Source organism: Lissotriton helveticus, chromosome 3_1, assembly GCF_964261635.1.
Source record: "Lissotriton helveticus chromosome 3_1, aLisHel1.1, whole genome shotgun sequence".
Lineage (NCBI taxonomy): Eukaryota > Metazoa > Chordata > Amphibia > Caudata > Salamandridae > Lissotriton > Lissotriton helveticus.
In genome coordinates this window covers 954,655,763-954,670,141 of record NC_136061.1, presented here as the reverse complement: position 1 = coordinate 954,670,141, position 14,379 = coordinate 954,655,763, and the positions used below count along the sequence as shown (strand labels likewise).

At 48.2% G+C, this 14,379-nt stretch overlaps 1 protein-coding gene across 7 annotated transcripts in view; it reads left to right on the top strand.

The window, feature by feature from the left end:
• Positions 1-14,379, top strand: part of RBM44 (RNA binding motif protein 44) — a 1,911,902-nt gene that overhangs the window by 296,882 nt on the left and 1,600,641 nt on the right. The gene's annotated exons all lie outside the window — the stretch shown is intronic.

Sequence of the window (14,379 nt, the reverse complement as noted above, 5' to 3'; positions counted from 1 at the left end):
GGTTGTCATGAGGACTCACTCGAAGTTTCTCCCTAAAATGATATCGGATTTCCATGTCAACCAGACTATCACTTTGCCAACGTTTTTTCAACATCCTTCCTCTCCGGCGGAGAGGTCCCTTCATTCACTTGATGTGAGACTGTTGTTGAAATTCTACTTAGATAAGACCAACGACATTCGTAGGTCAGATCAGTTGTTTGTTAATTATGGTTCAGTCAGGACTGGTCTTGCCACCTGCAAACAGTCCATATCGAGGTGGATTGTGTCCTTTATACAGCTATGTTACCAAAAGGCTAACAAGGGGGTAAGCCTAAGGCTCATTCGACTAGAGGCAAAGCGGCTACAGCGGCTTTGCTTTGTAACGTTTCCATTGCAGATATCTGTAGTGCGGCTACGTGGAAATCTGTCCATACCTTTGCTAGAGCATTACTGCCTGGATTCTGATGCCAGACAGATGCTTAAGTAGGGCAGGCTTCGCTGAGGAATGTATTTGCTCAGTAAAAAAAATTCTTCTAGGTTTTTTCCACCGCTGGGTTGGTTGTTTGGGATGGGCTTGCCATTCTATTAACAGATTAGGACTATACACAGTGATACCCTACTACAGAAGGAGTAGTTTCTTACCTGTAACTCCCAGTTGTGTAGTCGGGGTAACTCTGTGATAGGCATAAGCGACACACCCTCCTCCCCGGTGGAACAGACCGTGTTTTTCCTGGATGCTACAGGCCTGGCTTGATGAACCTTCAAAAAGAACTGAAAGTAACATGCCTCTTGCTGTGCATCATGGGATACCGAGGGTCTCTGGAGGGTTCCTTAAAGGCACGGTATCCTTTTCCAGGCACATAATGGCAGCCTATGGGGCTTATCTGTCCAACCCTTCCTCTCTATCATGACAAAGGATTTTTGTGAAGGGGAGTTTCTCTATGTGTGAAACTCTGTAAAATGGGTGAAGTGCTGGCCAATGTAGCCTTGTTAATGTCAGGCTGCATTATTTGTCTTTCATTTTCTCCTGAGTGTCTTATCAGGACTGCAGAAGAGGACAACTGAAGAGACTGGTTAGATTGCTCCAGGGTCCACGCACATGTGCGGGACTATTCACAGATTATGACTATCACAGAGATACCCCTACTACAGAACTGGATTTACAGGTAAGAAACTACTCCTTTAAGTAAGGTATGTTGGATTCTTGTTTTGGTCGTGTTATGGATATATAAAACAATTGAATATTTTTCTAAACTGGTGTGATGTCCTTTTGTTCAGTATTTCTGCATGAGTGACATCACTTCCACCATTGGGGGTGAATACTCAGATCTCACTCTTGCCATGAATGTACCCCATGCTAAACATGGATGTACGAAACTTGGATGCATATGGATCCATAATGAAGAATTAATCCATGCAGGAGTAAGCTTAATATTGCCTGACTAGTATGAGAATGCCTTGTATTTTTCATAAAGTTCTCTCCATATATCGTGTAGCCCTATAATGCTCACAAACCCTGTTTGGTGTGAGATGCTTGCTGCATGTGACATCGGTCTGTCTGCCTCCTTATCTGTTACTATGTTGAAGTACTGAAATAGAAACAGTAGGGCCTGTGGAAGGTCTAAAATTAGCCCCTCTGTTCACTCTATTTATAAAGCAGGAATCCTTGAGGATTTATTCTAGAAACATTCCTTGTTTGTAATATCGCCACACCAGTGATCGACAAGTCAATATCACACAAAAAGGCCAACTGATTTATCAATTCATTTCATTTTATCAAAAAATTCTTCATTTGTAATACACAGTGTACATTATCAATATGTAAACACACCTTGATATATGCAATTCAAAAAATGGCATCCAGTAATGCTGTTGTCTATTTCTCAATATAGATCTTATCTGTCTACAGCATTGACACCCCTTGTATATAACGTATGGGCTTAACCAGACATATTGCCATACGATACTCAATGCAAAATATATTCATCTATTACATATACATAAATGTTCTCAAACCAATGAACAAAGGGTGTAGTGGCGTCGACGTTTCGGCCTCAACCGCTTAATTTCACGAGACCATCCTCAGGACGAGAAGGTTGCACATAATCTATAAAAAAAATACATGTATATAAATAAACAACATCATATACATTTAAACAGTCTCCCCATTTGTGCATGTGTGATCGTCTGCCCACACTGAACCAAGAACAAGTGCACCATCTAACGTGTAGATGTCCCACATAGCACACACCAATTAAAAAACATTACCACTGCCAAAACCCTTAAAGTGTCAGATAATCGTTTCAAGATTTATAATTCCAAACGTAAAAAACCTCTGTGTACACTTTTGTGATGGCACACATAATAGTACTCACTCTGAACCACTCATTTCGAAATTCAATTATCTGTATTCTTCAAAGATAAAAATAAAACCGAGCATCAGTGCCGGGTTGTGGCCGTAATTACCGGACTACTAACCAACCTACATGTCCAACTCTTACCTCGACTGAAGCTTCAGTCGTCCGTGGAGCATTAAACAGCGTCTTCATCTAATGGATCCAATCTCAACAAAATACACAACAAACCACCAACTATGAGCAGCCGTTCGCTCGAGTCTCTATGTATCTAAACCACATTCATGTATACAACCTCATTACGATATAACGTGCACACTTACCATTTAGCGGTAACTCTGTCACTATCGGTTATTCGGCACAGCTCTCTAACATTTACCCGGGTGCGTTGGTTGAGTTAACCGTTAACCTCTAATCTAACGTCAGAGACGTGCTTACATTCATGGCGGCCATCTTAAAAAATCCCGAACACTACAGCATAGCTTGATTTAGATATAACTCGGAGTGCCAGGAACGAAATCAAATAAGAATAAATGGATCCGGTGAAATTAGATGTGGTAACCCACTCTTAAAAACAGAGCCTCACTCGACAAAGACTTTAAACCAACGTATCTGTAGACATCTTACAACGGCAGCAAAAAAGTGTATCAAAAAGTGGCGGCCATCTTATAAGTACCCAACAGGCATAACAATTAATTATCACTAGTTAGAGCTGCTACCACCAGAAATCGGAAAGCAAAAATAATAATAAATAATAATAATAATAATGATGATAAGTCATAATGGATATTGTAATAAAATGACGTGGCTTACAATGTGGCTAACAATGGGTGCGATTTTTGCCCCAGGTATAGCGAATCATTACGTAGCAGCGTTTGAGAATAAAACTATATTTAACAACAACCCTTTTGAATCCCACATAAAGCAATATTTACGTTATATTGATAACGTGTGTCTTGTATGGGAGGGTTCCCCAGCTGAACTTGTTGATTTCCACGTATGGTTGAACGAACGTGATGAGAACTTACAATTCATTATGGAACACAGCAAGCAATCGATCAGTTTCTTAGACTTGTACATTAAGAACGATGAAGGAAAACTTGCAGTGAGTCTATATACTAAGCCCACTTCGAGGAATACCCTCCTGAAATATCAGTCCCCACCCGCGGAATTTACGAGATAACCTCCCTTTTGGGCAGTTCCTCAGGATACGGAGTACCTGTACCAAAATGGAGGATTATTTCAAAGAGGCAAAAATCCTACAACAAAAATTCATGGCTAGGAAATATCCTGAAACGGGCTCTTAAAAGAGCGTGGTATTATGATCGTGACGCTCTGTTACAAACGAAAATGAAGGATCCCAACGAGGCTGACACAATAACTTGTGTAACAACGTTTGGAACTGAGTCCAATTCTATCAAAAAGATAATGGTCAAAAATTGGCATCTGATACAGAAAGTGGAACCACACTTTAGGTGCCCACGTTTTCCCTTCAAAAGAGGCATGAACTTGAAAGATCGATTGGTGAAAGCCTACAAGGACCCATCTCCGGTCACATTACCAAATCTCTGGTGATCTGAAAGAGACACGTTAGTGATAGATTCCTTACCTTGGAATATCCCCAGGCGTCAGACTGGATCCGGAAATTTTTGCGTAGCTATACCCCTGCGTGTCGGTAGGCGTCGTCCGTCGTCGGCGTCGTTGGCGCCGGAATGTCGTCGGAGTACTTAGACGCCGCCCATGCGCGCTGACCTCAGTTCTTCTTTTTTCCGCGCCAGCTAGCGCAGATCCGGAGAAGCTCTACCCCTAGTAATTTTTTGACTAAACTTTTTGATCTTTTTTATCATTTCTCTATTAGAGTCTTCGACTCCAACGGTGCCGGTAGGGATGCCCGGGTTCAAGCCCTGTTCGAAGTGCGATCGACTGATGTCGGTCACGGACCCCCATTGCCGGTGCCTGAAGTGCTTAGGCCTCGACCATGACGACCGCACCTGCTCTGACTGCCGGGCCCTGACGTCGAAGGCTAGGCGGGAGCGGTCCCGCAAGCGGCTCGAGCTCCGGCAGTCGGCCCGCGCCATTCCAGGTCCCGGTCCAACGGGAGGTCGAGGGGTCGGAGTCCCCGCAGCTCCGGGAGTGGACATCGGTCGTCGGATCCGAGTCCTCCGGTAAGAGGCATGAGAGGTCTGAGCGGCATCATCGCTCCTCCGACCCACCCCGACGCTCGCACGATGCGGCTGGGGGTTCGGGCGACATCGCCCACGCGGCTCCAAGAGATTCACAAGCGTCGCCGCCTGCCCCACACCTTCGGGTCCCTGGGCACGGCGCGACGCCGAAGGAGGTCGAGCGGTACCTCATGGCCATGAGGTCCCTCCCTCCTTAACCGGGTCCCGCGGCGCCTCCGGGCCCAGCGGTCCCGGCTGGAGGCCCTAGCGGGTCGGGCGCTTCGACGCCGCCGGGTGCTTCGGCCGCCGGCGACTTCGGTCCTGGCGCCGCAGGACCTCACCGGATCCGCTTCCGGATCTGGGGCGTCGCCGGTCGACCTCATGACCTCACCGGCCCCGAGGGTGTCTCCCCCGGCGCCCATTGTGGACGCCGTCCCCAATCTTCCCTTCGGTCCGACTCTGGCGCCGGAACGGCGCCGTTGGGCGCCGCTTCAGACAGCCTTTGGAGATTATTTCCATGAGCAGGTCCAGTCTGTTGACCCTGGGTTACAGGAGACTGGTGACGGAGGTGATTGGGAGGGGTCTGAAGACCCTCTGGCACAGGAGTGCCAGTCTCAAGAGGACTGAACATATGAGCTTGGGGAGGCCAGTGGTATTGACACCTCGCCAGACACTGGATTTGTCTCCCCTCCCACCGTGGCTACCGAGGAGGGGGCTGCTTATAGCGTAGTGTTGACGAGGGCAGCCAAGGCCTTGGGCCTTGAGCTCCCCGTTGCGGCCGTGAGGACTAACCCCCTCACTGAGGTTCTTAAACCGCAGGCAAGCTCCAGTGAGCCTCTGCTGCCGTTTAATCAAGCCTTATGTGACGTTCTTGTGGGCACTTGGTCCAAGCCCGCCACAGGTCCGCCTGTGGATAGGAACGTGGCCAGACGCTACCGCCCGGCTCTGGGCGACCCTTGCTTTTTGTCCACCCATCCCACCCCTGAGATCCTGGTTATCCAGGCCTCCACTTCCCAGACCGCATTCCCGACGGCCCCGCCCGATCGGGATTCCAAGAGATATGAACAGTTCGGAAAGAAGGTGTTCTCGTCCCTGAGTTTGGGACTGCGGTCTGTCAATACCGCGTGTCTCTTGTGCCGCTACACCCGCACCCTGTGGGGCACGGGTGCGGACGTTGCTGCCACAATGCCCGGAGGAGGTCAGGGCTAAACTCGCCCAAGCCCTTGTGGAGGGTCCAGATGCGGCACGATACTCTATCCGGTGTGGGCTGGATACCACGGACTCACTGGGCAGGGCGATGGCAACGACGGTGGCGGTTAGACGCCACGCCTGGTTGAGGTCCGCCAATTTTTCGGCCGATGTCCAGGCCACTCTTCTGGACATGCTGTTCGATGGCCGTCGCCTTTTTGGCGACAAGGCAGACCATGCGCTGGAGCGCTTTAAGGACTCCAGGGCTTTGGCCAAGTCCTTAGGCCTTTCGGCCACGCGCCAGCAATCGGGTGCCTTTCGCTCCTTTCGTGGCCACGGAAGGGGCGTCCCCACACGTGCTGCCAGCCACGCACCGCAGAATGCCCAGCAGCGCCGTGGCGGCCGTGGAAACCGCCGTGGCGGTGGTCGGGGTCAGCGGCGAGGCCAGTCCGCACCTCCCTCCGCAGCACCTGCCTCAAAACCTTCCGAGTTTTCAGGCCCATGTGACGCCTGTGGGGGCAGGGTTCGCCATCACCACTCCACGGTGGACAGGTGGGTGCTGCAAATCGTCCGAAGGGGCTACTCCCTCCCCTTCGAGGCGACCCCTCCAGCCATGCCACCGCAATTCCACCGCGTGTCGGGGGATCACTTGCAACTTCTGCAAGAGGAAGTCACGGCCCTCTTAGCCAAGGGGGCCATCGAGCGCGTTCCTGGGCCAGAAGAAGGGTGTGGATGTTACTCCCACTACTTTCTGGTGCCCAAGAAGGGCAAGGGGGGCCTGCGCCCTATCTTGGACCTACGGAACGTCAACGGCTTTCTCCGACAAGAGAAGTTCAAGATCCTGACTTTGGCTCAGGTCTTAGCTGCCCTGGACCCCGGAGACTGGATGGTAGCGTTGGACTTGCAGGACGCTTATTTTCACATCCCCGTACTGCCGGCCCACCGGCGTTTCCTGCGGTTCACGGTAGGCCACGAGCACTTTCAGTTTACCGTGCTCCCCTTCGGCCTTACCAGCGCCCCGCGGTGTTCACGAAGGTGATGGCGGTAGTCGCAGCTCATCTGCGCGGGTTAGGGGTGTCAGTCTTCCCCTACCTCGACGACTGGTTGTTGAAGGCGGGCTAGCCCCAGACAGTCGCCAGCCACCTCCAGACTACGGCCGACCTCCTGCACTTGCTGGGGTTCTCCATCAATGTGCCGAAGTCGCACCTGTGTCCCTCTCAGAAGCTCCTCTTCATCGGAGCGGTTCTGGACTCGGCGCAGTTTCGGGTTTACCCTCCCGAACAGCGGGTTTGGGATATTCAGGCTCTGGTTCCACTCTTCCAGCCTTTATCCCGAGTCTCGGTCAGGTTGACGCTGCGGCTTCTGGGACTGATGGCCTCCTGCATCCTTCTGGTGTGTCACGCCCGGTGGCGGATGCGGGCTCTGCAGTGGGACCTGAAATTTCAGTGGGCCCAGCATCAGGGCAACTTGTCGGACCATGTCTTGATCTCGGAGGGCACTGCAAGACAGTTGCAGTGGTGGCTCACGGACCGCAATTGGGTCAGTGGCAGATCCCTCTCCCTACCCCACCCGGAGCGTGTAGTTGTGACGGACGCGTCCCTCCGGGGCTGGGGTGGCCACATGGGAGAGACGGAGATCAAAGGACTCTGGTCTCCGGCGGAGGCCCGGCTCCACATCAACCTGTTGGAGTTACGGGCGATTCGTCTAGCACTGAAGGCATTCCTCCCCTCTGTCCGGGGGAGTGTAGTGCAGGTGTTCACGGACAAAACCACCGCCATGTGGTACTGCAACAAACAGGGCGGGGTGGGGTCGTGGACCCTATGCCAGGAGGCTCTGCGCCTCTGGCGGTGGCTGGAACGTCAGGGCGTGACCCTGGTGGTTCAACACCTGGCAGGTTCTCTGAATGCCAGGGTGGACAAACTCAGCCGTCGGTGCATGATGGATCACGAATGGCGTCTGAGCTTGGACGTGGCGCAAGGCCTCTTTCAGCAATGGGGAGAGCCTTGGTTAGATCTATTCGCCACCGAAGAGAACGCGCAATGTCATCAGTTCTGCGTGTTGGAATTTCCAAGGCGGCGCTTGCTCGGAGACGCTTTTCGTCGCGAGTGGAGTTGTGGTCTATTGTACGCCTTTCCACCTATACCCCTTCTGCCCAGAGTACTGAAGATCAGGCGCGACCGGGCCCAGGTTATCCTGGTGGCTCCGGACTGGGCACGAAGATACTGGTATCCCGAGCTACTCAGCATGTCAGTCGATCCCCCGATTAGTCTGCCTCTTCGGGAAAACCTTCTGTCGCAGCAGCAGGGGACGGTCCTCCACCCGAACCTGTCCAGCCTCCACCTACAAGCTTGGAGATTGAGCGGCGACAGTTGAGGCCATTTGACTTGCCTCCTGAAGTCTGTAATGTCATTCTGGCAGCCAGGCGTCCCTCCACAAAGTCGGTAAATGCCTGCAGGTGGAACAGATTTGTGGCATGGTGCACAGCAAAGGCTGTGGACCCACTCTCTGCCCCCCTTTCTGAGGTTCTCCTCTTTCTTCTTTCTCTTGCCCAGCAGGGATCTGCTCTGGGCACTATCAAGGGGTACCTTTCTGCCCTTTCCGCTTTCTTAAGGCTACCTGATCAGCCTTCTCTGTTCAAATCCCCTATTGTAAATAGATTTCTCAAGGGCATCACACACATGTTCCCTCCTGTTCCCTTCGTGATGCCCCAGTGGGACTTGAACCTTGTTCTTACTTTCCCGATGTGCGATCCCTTTGAGCCACTTCACAACTGTCCTCTTCTCCTTCTAACTCTGAAGACTGCTTTCCTGGTTGCCATCACCTCTGCCAGGAGAGTGAGTGAGCTCCAGGCACTTTCTTGTACTCCACCTTTCCCTTCTGTCCATCCGGACAAGGTTGTGTTGCGTACCAAGCCATCTTTCCTGCCCAAGGTTGTCTCAGCCTTCCACATCGGGCAGTCCATCACCCTGCCAAACTTCTTTCCGCCTCCGCATCCCTCTAAAGAGGAAGAGCGGCTCCACCGTCTGGACCCAAAATGTGCGCTTTCATTTTACTTGGATCGCACACGCCAGTTCCGGGTGGATGACCAACTCTTTGTTGGTTACGTGGGCGCTAAGAAGGGCAAGGCAGTACACAACCGGACCATTTCCCGGTGGATCATCTTGTGTATCCAGGCATGTTACTCCATGGCTATGAAGGTACCCCCTGTACCCCCTGTTGGATTGAGGGCTCATTCCACTCGGGCCGCGGCGACTACTACTGCCCTGGGCCGGGGGGTGCCCTTGCAGGACATTTGCCAGGCAGCTACGTGGGCCTCGTTGCACACGTTCGCACGCCACTACTGCCTGGGCAGTCAAGTCCGGAGGGATGGCTTCTTTGGCCGTTCCGTCCTCCAGGATTTTCTGGTGTGATTATTGATTCGCAGACCCACCACCGGGGTTGGTATTGCCTGGGGTATCTATTCTAAGGTAAGGAATCTATCACTAACGTGTCTCTTTCAGATGCACAAGTTACCACTTGTGTAACGATATATCTGTAAGAGACATTAGTTAGTGATAGATTCCTTACCGACCCACCCATCCTCCCCGTTCTGCGAACCGATATCTAGGGTTAAGGTCATCCCCTTTCAGGGCCCTAGTTTCTTGGCACCAATGTTGGTTCTATCATGGCTCTGCGTATCTGGCGCGGAAAAGCTGTGTATCAGAACTGACGTCAGCGCGCATGGGCGGCGTCTAAGTACTCCGACGTCATTCCAGCGCTAACGACGCCAACGACGGACGCGGAGCCGCGGACGACGCCTACCGACGCGCAGGGGTATTGCTACGCAAAATTGTCCACATCCAGTCTGACGCCTGGGGATATTCTAAGGTAAGGAATCTATCACTAACTAATGTCTCTTACAGATATATCGTTACACAAGTAGTAACTTGTGCATTAGGACCAGTAGTAGGTCATTACCCATGTGGACAGTGTACTGTATGCTCTACCATCGCAACAGTTAAGTCTTGCTTGTTAAATGACAGAGAATGGACCTTTAAACATCACTCTAATTGTCTCACAAAAAATGTCATCTACTGTATACAATGCCCCTGCCTGCTAAATTATATAGGGAAGACAACTCGGGAGGTAAAAAAAGCGCACCATTGGTTGAACACTACTTAGAGAAGGCACATGGTCCTATGGAAATGCATTGGTTTGTGTTAGATGTAGTTAAACAATCCAAACGCAGGCATGATGTGGATCGCCTTCTCACACTGAGGGAGAATAGGTGGATTTGGCTGGCAAAGAGTGTGGAGGATGGTCTTAATCAATTCGTCGAGTGGCAAACATTATCAACGTTGTAAAATCTTGATTTACATGTGTAGACTTTCACCTTATCGTTGTAAGTATATAAGTGCTGAACCTGTATATAGAATCTTACAGAGCGATTAAGGTTGTTAGCCACATTGTAAGCCACGTCATTTCATTACAATATCCATTATGACTTATCATTATTATTATTATTTATTATTATTTTTGCTTTCCGATTTCTGGTGGTAGCAGCTCTAACTAGTGATACTTAATTGTTATGCCTGTTGGGTACTTATAAGATGGCCGCCACTTTTGATACACTTTTTTGCTGCCGTTGTAAGATGTCTACAGATACGTTGGTTTAAAGTCTTTGGCGAATGAGACTCTGTTTTTAAGAGTGGGTTACCACATCTAATTTCACCAGATCCATTTATTCTTATTTGATTTTGTTCCTGGCACTCCGCGTTATATCTAAATCAAGCTATGCTGTAGTGTTCAGGATTTTTTAAGATGGCCGCCATGAATGTAAGCACGTCTCTGGCGTTCGATTAGAGGTTAACGGTTAACTCAACCAACGCGCCTGTGTAAATGTTACAGAGCTGTGCCTAATAACCGATAGTGACAGAGTTACCGCTAAATGATAAGTGTGCACGTTATTTCGTAATAAGGTTGTATATATGAATGCGGTTTGCATACATAGAGACTCGAGCGAACCACTGCTCATAGTTGGTGGTTTGTTGTGTATTTTGTAGAGATTTAATGCTCCACGGACGACTGAAGCTTCAGTCGAGGTAAGAGTTGGACATGTAGGTTGGTTAGTAGTCCAGTAATTACGGCCACAACCCGGCACTGATGCTCTGTTTTATTTTTATCTTTGAAGAATACAGATAATTGTATTTCTAAATGAGTGGTTCAGAGTGAGTACTATCATGTGTGCCATCACAAAATTGTACACAGAGGTTTTTTACGTTTTTGACGTTTGGAATTATAAATCTTGAAACGATTATCTGACACTTTAAGGGTTTTGGCAGTGGTAATGTTTTTTAATTGGTGTGTGCTATGTGGGACATCTACACGTTAGATGGTGCACTTGTTCTTGGTTCAGTGTGGGCAGACGATCACACATGCACAAATGGGGAGACTGTTTAAATGTATATGATGTTGTTTATTTATATACATGTATGTTTTTTTATAGATTATGTGCAACCTTCTCGTCCTGAGGATGGTCTCGTGAAATTAAGCTGTTAAGACCGAAACGTCGACGCCACTACACCCTTTGTTCATTGGTTTGAGAACATTTATGTATATATAATAGATGAATATATTTTGCATTGAGTATCGTATGGCAATATGTCTGGTTAAGCCCATACGTTATATACAAGGGGTGTCAATGCTGTAGACAGATAAGATCTATATTGAGAAATAGACAACAGCATTACTGGTTGCCATTTTTTGAATTGCATATATCAAGGTGTGTTTACATATTGATAATGTACACTGTGTATTACAAATGAAGAATTTTTTGATAAAATGAATTGATAAATCAGTTGGCCTTTTTGTGTGATATTGACTTGTCGATCACTGGTGTGGCGATATTACAAACAAGGAATGTTTCTAGAATAAATCCTCAAGGATTCCTGCTTTATAAATTGATTTACCCATACCCTTGGGGAATATTGGGTTGCCCTGTATTGTATTGTCCTCTGTTCACTCTGGCATTGAGAACTGGTACCTTTTGGTGCATGTATATTTACCAGAAGTAGTTTCTCGCTTTCCCACTTACAATATTGCTTTAAATCTGTGTTCTCCACATGTAGGATAGTTGATTTCCTGCCGAGTATGTCCACTTCTCTTGAGTGTGTGGTTTAAATTAGCTTCTTTCTAAAAAGTGACCATTATTACCTAGGATGTGTTTTCTGTTGGAAGGTTAACTTTGCATTCTTTTCTTAGCAAGTCCCTTTCTTAATTCTGTTGTTCAGTCTATTTATATTCTATTTCAAGGACACCAGTTTCTCATAGTTTGTTTTTAGTACAATGTTCTGTATGGTGACTGCTTTTTGTTGGCTCCCCCTTTCCATCTCTTAGACTAAGAGCCCAAAATTGCCTACTTCCCCAACTATGTCTGCTGACTCATTTTTGTGTTCAACATCACAAACCGAACCGTATCATCCTGTGATAATCACTCTGGCCCAAGAACTCCTAAACCACACATGTTACCACAAATAATGTGTCTACTGTCAGAGTGCCAGAATTAAATGTTTGATGCATAAACTGCCCCACTACCCTGGTCCCTCTTATAGGTTCTCAGTACATCAATCCTTTAAGGTTTTATATTCTTGCCCACAGTGGCTCTACTCACATTGTCCTGTCATTAGTTTCCACATTTTCATCATCCAGTATGCCAGCTTTGCAGTCTCCTACTTACTGTTTGGTGTGGCTAGTATCGACACATCAGCTGTGTTTGTCACAACATTAGAAAGCCCGCCTGGAGGCCTGTAGCCGGTCTGCAAAATGTCACCCTTACACTTTTTGTTTTACAGAACAGTATCCGTAATCTCCATCTAGTCCTGTGCCTGCTACCCTGTCAGCTATGGGATTACCTCTAGTTCAATGGAAGATTAATTTCTGCCCTCATTTCCTGTTGTCTGATGTTGGTGTTAGTCTTCTTCTGTTAACGGTTACATTTCATTCTAATGTTCTTTTGTCTTCGGCTGCATTGATGTGGCACTGGTTGCCGTACCTTCAACTTGTCCCAAATCTTTTACTATTTTGTGAAGTGCCATGTCTTTCCATCAGCTATTACTTGTAGTTAGGCCTGGAAGCTAATCCTGTATGGTATACACTCCTCTGAAGACCTTTTTCACTGCAGGTGCTTTTTTGTTTGTTTATGCAGTGCTGTTGTGAAGTCTGAAAATAGATGCAGGGGTCGTTCTCATATTTTATTTGTTCTTGCTACTTGTAATAGTATGTAGTGGTCCCTCAAATTGAACAGACGGGCTGTTATTGTCCTCCGTGGGACCCCTTGGTTTTAGCGGGATGGCTGATGCACTAGAAGCTCTAGCAACTGTCCACATTTCGATGTGTTAATCTGTTAGTAATCTAGACTTCCATGAATAATTAAACTGTTTACCCTTTTTTTGGTAACCCCACAAGTTATTTAAAAAAAAATCTCATTCACCTACCTTCCAGCATCCACCAGGTGGGTTTGAATTGGCATGTTCACTGACAGTATGACTTTTATTGCAGAGTGCCTCTGTTATGTCTGTCATGGCCTCCAGAATACTTGCTCTGGCTGACCCGCCATATGGCTGATTTTCCAGGGGCTCTTTCAGAGAATGGTACATCTCAGGATTCAATATGCCCATCTTATTTTCTAGTGAAGTCTTTGTGTCTTTCTCTGCCAGAAATGCTAATTTAAGCAGGGATTCAGGCGTTGGTATGATTCCCATGCCAAGGTTTTGTTTGGTGGCATTTCTGCACCTCCAGTCTCCATTGTGCTGCTTTTGTGTTTTTTTCTTGTCCTATTAGAGGGCCTGCTGCTTTAGTGTGCTCAAATGTTGTTGCAGTGGCTTAACACACATGCCTATCTGATGGTTCCCAGATTCGTCCATTTCATGTTAGTTGCGGGGGGATTCGCTCTATGCCTCCACGAGGCTGGACCTGTTCGCAGCTGCTCCTGCTGTGGCCTGTTTGTTTTTCCCTCCCATGTGTACCCTTTGCTGAATATTTTTGACAGTGATATTCCAGCTATCTTAACCCCTTCCATGCTCAAGACGAGCTCAGCTCGTCATGCAGTACACTGCTCGTGTGCTCATGACGAGCTGAGCTTGTCATGAACAATGGGAAACAATGGTCTGCAGCACAGCAGGATAATCTCCCTAGCAGCCAAGGTGTTAAGCTCCATTCCTTTATTGTCCTTACCCTGTACGGTAAGTAAATTTTTTATTTGGTCTATGTAGTGCCTACATCAAGAGTCTTGGCTGTTCCTTACTACTACTTGCGCTCTCTTAATTTTTTCAGTGGCTGTCAGAACTCTTGTGTACCATGCAGCGAGACTGATGGCAAGGGGCCACCTCCTTCTTCTGCTCCCCTCCTTCCTTAATTCATGGGTTTGTGAGGGGTGTAGTCCCCATGAAAAGTGCAGTCTTCTGGTGTCCCGTGGATCAGGATTGGTGCTTGAATTGTATAGTCCTGTGGATGTTGGGAGGGGCCCACCTCCTTCCAGTCCTTCCTTGGCATGTGAGCTTTATAGTCCCCATAGAGTAACTAAGATACTAGAAGACTTTGATTTCCAATGATGAACTTGTACAAGATCACGTCTTTCCAGCGAGTCTGCCCGGTTCCACCAGGCTGGTTGTCACTGGGGTTTAAGCTCCTCCCAGCCACAGAGATGCTTCAGGACCAAA